Source organism: Echinops telfairi, unplaced genomic scaffold (genome assembly GCF_000313985.2).
Source record: "Echinops telfairi isolate 266 unplaced genomic scaffold, ASM31398v2 ScPeMD7_443;HRSCAF=831, whole genome shotgun sequence".
NCBI lineage: Eukaryota > Metazoa > Chordata > Mammalia > Afrosoricida > Tenrecidae > Echinops > Echinops telfairi.
Window position 1 is genome coordinate 80,505,133 of NW_022104341.1, and position 7,779 is coordinate 80,512,911.

Genomic DNA, 7,779 nt, shown 5'->3' on the forward strand with positions numbered 1-7,779 from the left:
AAAAAAAAATGAATATACAAATACCATATGAGCCCCAAGATATACATATGTATATCTTGGTTTATATATGAGCTGAAACGCAAGTCGAGATAAGCACACCCATGTTCATTGCATCACCATTTGCAATAACAAAAAGACAGAAATCATCTAAATGTCCAAGAGTGGAAGAATGAATACACGAACATTGGTCTATATGCACAAAGGAATACCAAGCAACATTAAAAAATAACCATGAAAAAAACAAACAAACAATGAATTTGAGAAGCACCTCAACATATGGATGAAGCTGGAAGATATTCCGCTGAGTGAAATTAGTCAATCATAAGAGGACAAGTGTTGTAAGAAACCACTATGGGAAAAGGCAAGAAACAGTTTTCACAACAAAAGAAATATTATTTTATGGGTCAACATTCACCCTCCAGTGAGTGTATGTAGTCAAGAAGCGGTGATAGTGAAGGAAGAAGTCCACACTGCATTGGAGACAGGAGTGAAAACCAAGGCTCCAGGAATTTATAGAAGATCAATTGAAATACTTCAACAAGCTGGTAGAGCACTGGCTATCCCTCATTCATCTATCCCTCTATAGCAAGACCCGTGGAAGACAGCTACCTGGCCAAGTACAGGAAGAGATCCATATATATGCCCATTCCAAAGAAAGGTGATTCAACAGAATGGAGAAATTACTGAACAATGTCATTAAAACCACATGCAAGTAAAAGTTTGCTGGAGATAATCCAAAGACAATCGCAGCAGTACCTGGACCAGGATCTTACAGAAAACCAAGCCGGATTCAGAACAGGATGAGGCAACAAACAGGGGTATCATTTTTGACACAGGGTAGCTCTTGGTTGAAAGCAGAGAATATCATAAAGATGTTTACTTGTGTTTTATTGATTATGCAAAGGCCTTCAACTGTGAGTATCATAACAAATTATGGATAGAGAAGAATGGGAATCCCAGAATGCTCATTGTGCTCACGTGGGACCTCTGTCTTACACACAGAGCAAAGTAAGCATGGTAGGGGTTAAAATCAGGAAGATATGAGTTAGGGTCCTACCCTTTCATCGCAATTATTCAGAATGTATGTACCCCTGTTTCCCCCAAAATAAGACAGTGTCTTATATTAATTTTTGCTCCCAAATATGCACTAGGTCTTATTTTCAGGGAATGTCTTGTTTTTCCATGAAGAAGAATATGGTACACATTTATTGTCTATTGTTTTATTAACAGAGACCTCGCACTTCTTGTCTGCTCCGGCTGCGCTGCGGCCAACAGTGAGCTGTGCAGCGGCTCCCACAGCTACCATCCAGAGTCCAGAGTTATGGTAGCTTCAGGAGGCCTTATTTTCTGGGAGGTCTTATTTTTAGGAGGATGCCTTATATTTCAGTGAGAGGCAAAACTGTAAGTAGGTCTTATTTTCAGGGGATGTCTTACTTTCGGGGAAACAGGGTATACCCTACTATGGATGGATGTATGGATTGTGATAAGAGTTGTACAAGCCCCCAATAAAATGATTTAAAAAAAAATAATGTATATATATATACCCCAGGTGTTGGCTACTCTTCAGAACTACTTTCTTCCCCTCTTCTCCTTGCCCTAGATGGCAAGGGACTGATGTGTCCCGATAGCCTCCGTGTCTTTTGCCTTCTGGCATCTGATTGGGTTCCGCCGATTGGGAGGCATGGCAGGAAATCAAAAGGAGGGAGAGAGCTAGCACGTTCATTCCACTGGCTGCTGCAGGTTGGCTGCATCCCTCTGCTCAAAGCCGTCGCCCTGTCAGGCAGCCCGCTCCACACAGGGCTTCTCCCTGCAGGCCTGCGGATGCTAATAGCTCCCTGCAGTTGTTAGCCCTGGGATACTGCACCACCCCTTGTTGGGTTCCCTAAACCCTGCCTACACTTTTATAAAGAAAACTTTTGCTAACCTCTTCTGAAACTTCCTGGGTTGATTGTGCCATCTGTTTCCTGCTGGGAGTCTGACTGATAGAACATGAGTTTCAAATTATACAGTGAAAATTAGCCTTCTTCCCCCTCACATAGCTTATAAATGATAGACCTGCAATTTAAAAACTAAGCAGCCTAACTACTGAAACTGCTCTCTTAAACTCAACAGATACCTTTTCTCAGAAACCTAGCTCTCGGGAAACATTTGTCTCTGTGTCTGTCTGTCTGTGTCTCTTTCTCTCTCCCCTCACCCCCACCCCCCATGGCTCCATGTTCATTAGGCTGCAAGGTCAACAGTTTGAAACTACCAGCAGCTCTATTGGAGAAACAGAGGCTTTCTATCCCATAAAGAGTTACAGTTTCAGAAACTCACAAGGGCAGTTCTACCCTGTACTTCGACCTGACCCCAGGTCACTGTGGGTCAGAATCGATGTCAGTGAGTTGTTTGCGTTTATCTATCAATCTATCTATCTTCAACTAAATAATTTCTGCTGATTTTTACCAAGAATATAAGAATATCTTAACTACTTTTATAAGAATATCTTAACTACTGTCCTATTCACTTAATAGTGTATCTTTCGCTATATCTTGTTTGTTTGTTTTACACATAAGAGCACATCTCCATGTGATTCCCTAGTCCAGGCATAAGATCTACATCATCCTTCACTTAATTAGTCCCCTGCTGCTTTGCATCTAGGGGTACAACAGGGTACTTGTTAGGCTGAGAAGTGCTGGACCAAAATTCAAATCCACCAGCCGCTCCTTGGGAAAGAGATAATAAGGCTTTCTACTCCCAGGAAGGTTTAGGCTCAGAAACACTCAGAAACCGTTTTACCTTGTCCTACAGCATCAAAATGAGTTAGAAGCAACTTAACGGCAGTGAGTTTGGGGTTGTTGTTTTAACAATGTCACAATACCGTTGCTCCTGTAGCTGTGTATTTCTGAATAGGTGTACCGAGGGGTTAGGTGCCTAGAGGTACAATTTCTTGGCATGTTTATCTTTTCCTCATTGGATAGCTTTTGTAAATTGTCATTTATGAGCATTTCACAGACAGTAGTATTCGAAAATGCCCTTTTTTTTTAGGATACAGTTCATCCAAGATTTTCTCCTTTCTATTCGCCCCGCCCTCCACTGGAAAAGAAGTCTTTATTGCGATCCCACCAGCTACACTATCTGTTACGCGCCTTCTTCCTTGGCAATTGAGTGGTCCCACGAAAGCTTTCTTCTCCTCCACGGTCTGGATGCGGCCATGGCCAAACTTGGAGGTGGCGTCGATGAACTGGAGGTTGGCCTTCTCCAGGGCACGGCGCTCGGTCTGCACCAGCAGGGGCTTGTGCAGAGTGAGCACTCGCTTCTTGGTGCCCACCACGCAGCCCTTCAGCAGGACAAAGCCATTGGTCACTTCACTGTAGAGGACAAAGCCGCCCAGGGGGTTATGCTCTTGTCAGAGGTCATAGTTGGTGGAGGCATTGTTCTTGATAAGCTTGCCATCCTTGAGAAGGTAGCCCTGGCCGACCTTGTAGATCTTCTTGTTGACCTCTGAGCGGTGGTGGTAGCCCTTCTGCCCAGCAGGCACCTCGGGAAGGTGAAGAGCTTCCCCAAGGATGAGCCTCCAAGCCGGTGCACCTTACAGCCTTCCTCGGAGACCAGGCCGGCATGACCCACATTGTGCGCGAGGTCGACAGGCCAGGCTCCTTTCTATTCTTCATAATTTAAAATGGTGTCTTGTTTTAATTTTTATGTCTTTTATTAATAGAAAAGAGTTGAGCATCTTTTCCCGTTAAAGAAACACCATTTTACTCACTCCGCGATACGTCTTCCCATTTTATAATTTATTTAGTCAATCTCCCAAACTTTATTATTAAACAAAGAAAACAATGCAATGACTATCTTTGTCGATATTTCTTTGTCTGTGTCTATTTTATTTCCTGGGAACGCTTTCAAGAAATGGAATTATTGAGCCAGAGGGCATGGGTTTTTTTAGACCCTGGCCGTATGTTGCAAGTTGTCACGGAAAGAATCGCATGGTCTTTCAACCCGCTTGTGCTTTTCTCATTGCTAAATGATTGCTAATGAAAGTGGCATATCAATTTCATCTGCTTCTTTCAATCTTTAATAAGCCAGCCTCGACATTTTCCCCCATCATTCTTGGACACTTATATTTGCGCATCTGTGAAGTCTGCCTTTTATCCGTGTTTCAACCAGGTTCTTAGTGGTACTCTTATGACAGGTGAGACACCCGATGTTTTTAAGCAGATCAAATCAGCCAATCGCTTATTAAATACCTTATGTTGAAAGCACTGAGAGAGGGGCTTCACAGGACATAAATGAGATGCAATTATTAGTCTTACATAGCTTATGATTTAGCCAGGCAGACAAGCCAATGCACGGAGAAAGCAATTAAGAGAGCAAACCAGACAGCCTGTAATCAAGCACTCAACGGACAGCTCAGAAGCTACGTGCTGTGACAGCTCAAAGAGCCGGAGAGCAGATGGGGACGGAGTGGTCAGGGAGAGCTGGGACACGGGCCTCCACGCAGGGGCTGTGCTCTTTAAACAGCACTCAGTGCTCTTTGCTCCAGCAACGGGATGCCACCCGGACGGCCCCTTTACCACTTCTCAAGGCAATCTGTCTTCAGATTAACCACGCGAACTGTTATCAAGTCTCCACCTGCCCAGCATTGGTTGGTCATTGCCATCAGAGCCACGGTAACAGCAGGGACCTCGCTAGGTTGATTTCATGCAGTGCGGTCACTCGCGTGTCACTCGCCACCCCCCATGGGCCCCCTCCTGGACCAAGCCATGAGTAATGTTTCTCAGCGACACTATTCATCAACTAACATGTGATATAGTTCTCACATGATGTGAATATGAACAATGAAATTATTGTTCAAGATCTTTCTATATTGAATGGCATTACTAGTTACAACATCATTAGGAACGGAGGGAAGCATTTTTCCTCCTTTTTGTCCTATGAGGACCACTTTCCTCTCAGAAAATGTTATTGATATGGTTCGCAGATACGAATTGCCACAATATTATAGCTAAAACAGCAGGAAATTACAGATGAAATCAGCGACTATAAAGGCATCAGCGCAATGAAAACAACAGTGCGTTTGTAGCCCATGCGGTGAAGCCACGTGATTTGGAGCATCGTTGTTGGTGTGATTGTTAGTAGGTGCCATCGAGCCCGCTTCATCGCACAGAGGCCATTTGTACAACAGAATGAAACATGCCTCGGTGCTGTGCCATCCTCACAATGGTTGCTGTTCGAACAAGAGTCTCACCTTGTACTGACTGCAACATGGGATCAAGACAGGAGTTCCCAGAATCCTCAGGAGAAGGCCATCCCTACACATTCCTGTTGAAAAACCGCATAGAGCTACGCTGATGGAGCCAGAGCCCTAGAGCTGGAGGAGCCACGTGGAGACACATACCAGTGCTAAGATGCTTCCACCACCACTGGATCCACAAGACTTTCCACCCACTAGTTTGTGGTTTTCCTGAATTTGGCGTCATTGTGTGTGCTGCCTGAGTCTGAAGAGGAATTTATAGACTGGTATCGGACATATGGGCTAATATCAAACGTACAGACTTGATCTGAACTGGGTTGGGATGTTTTCTGAATATATAATTACTCTTCATATAAAGCTCTTTCTTATACACATAGGAGTGTATATGAATTTGTTTCTCTAGTCAATCCAAACTAACACAGCATGCATGTGAGGTGACTGAAAATATCTGTAGTTTGGGTCAGCCTCGTCTTAGTCCTCAAGGTGAGACTCTTGTTTTATAAGACTTTAAAGAAGTTTGGGGCAGCAGATTTACCCAAGGAAAATTGCCTTTTGATTACTTGACTCCTGTTTCCATGAGTGATGACTGGATCCAAGTAAAATTAAATCCTTGACAACATCAGTCCTTTCTGTTGATCATAATGTTGTTTATGATACAGTTGTGAAGATTTTTGTTTTCTTTATAATGAGATGTAATCCATTCTGATTCACCAGAAAGTGTTTTGAATCCTCTTTGCTTTCAGCAAGTAAAATTGTGTCATCTATGTGTTGCAGGTTGTTCGTGAGTATTTCTTATCCTACATTCTTCTTCAAATAATTCAGCTTCTCAGATGATTTGCTCAGCATACAGCCTGAATAAGTACAATGAAAGGATACAACCTGACGCATATCTCTCTGATTTTATACCACACCGTGTCCCCTCATTTCATTCAAACAACTGGGTCGAGGTAGAGATTCTGCTTGAGCACAATGAAGCGTTCTAGAATCCCCAATCTTCTCAATGTTACCCATGTTTTTCTTTTCTTTATTTATTTTTATGATCCACATAGTCTAATGTTTTCCACAGTCAATAAAACACAAGGAAACATCTCTCTAGTATTCTCTGCTTTCAGCCAAGGTCTAGCTGCCATCAGCAGTGATCGCCCTCGTTCTGTGTCCTCTGCTGACCCAGCTTGAGTTTCTGGCAATTCCCTTGATGGGCTGCTGCCACTCTTTCTGAATTATCTTCAGCAAAACTTTACTTCCACATGATATTAATAATATTTGACCATTTCTGTATTCCATGGGATAAAATCAGTGACTATACTAACTCAGCAGCAATAAAAAAAAAACGCAATAGCGTGTGCTTGTAATGTGTGTAGATGAAATCGCATGATTTGAAACACTGTTGCAATTGTGTAAAAATGACCACTCTAACTAGGGACCATTAGAAGATTCAAACAGTAAACTAGCAGAAAGTCTTAGTCTTGTGGGTATAGATACACGGAAGTTGGGCATACAAAAGTATTTTTGTTGTTATAGCTACAGAGATAATTTAATCAAAAATTTCTGCTGGAACTCTACACCAAAAATTCAGACGGTCACTTGGGTGTCACCAGCTCTGGGGCATCCACAAGCCTCACTACCCCATCACAGGTCGCTCTTAGGACCACTGGGTACCAGCAGTAAAACAATTGGCATTAATTGGGCTCTTACCATGTGCCAGACCCAGTGTGCTAAGTGCTTTGCATTTATTGCCTTACTTAACCTCCTGAGCAGCCTGGGAAGTAGGTACTCTGAGTATCGCTACCCCTTTTACAGATGTGAACACACGGAGAAATTATGACTTGCAAGACATCACTACTCTTCCTACTCGTAAGGCATTATCCTAAGCGCGTTGTCCCTACCTTCTCCTTGAGTCCTCCAAAATTTCTGTTATCCACATTATATAGATCAGGAAACTGAGGCACAGAAAAAATGAAGGAGCTTCTGCAGGTCACTTGAGAGAGACTGACTACCATGGAACGTAGAGCAAAGATTTGAAAATCGGACTAGACCTGTGTTCTAACCCCAATTATATCACTTAATTGCTGTGGGATCATTACTTAATCTTCCCTAGCCTCAGTTTCCCCATTTGTGAAATGGTTATAATGATGCCAATCTCACAGATTTGTAATGAGCAGCAAGTGCTCTAGATGTATAGCTCAGCGCTCAGAACCTGGTCAGCACCATTTTTGACCTGAAATCCAGAGGTCTCTCTTCCCATGGAAAATTAAAAAAAAAAAACCCTCACTGCCATTGAGTCAATTCTGTCTCATGGTGACCCAAAAGCAGTGGTCCTCAGCCTGGGGTTGCAACACCATTGGCGTCGAATGACCCTTTCACAGGGATCGCCTCAGACGATCAGAAAATGCACATTTCCGATGATCTTAGAAACCGAGACTCCGCTCCTCTATCTGTCTCCAGGTGGGTCTGCCCATATGGAGATACGCTCACCTACGAGTACCCAGCATGATGGCATCATTGTGCCAACCCCATCACATATACCCTGTACAAAGACAGGT

At 43.2% G+C, this 7,779-nt stretch overlaps 1 pseudogene; it reads right to left on the reverse strand.

Moving 5' to 3' along the window:
- Window positions 1–3,120: 3,120 nt before the first annotated feature.
- LOC101663786 lies at window positions 3,121–3,611 on the reverse strand (annotated as a pseudogene).
- Between the last annotated feature and the right edge of the window lie 4,168 nt (window positions 3,612–7,779).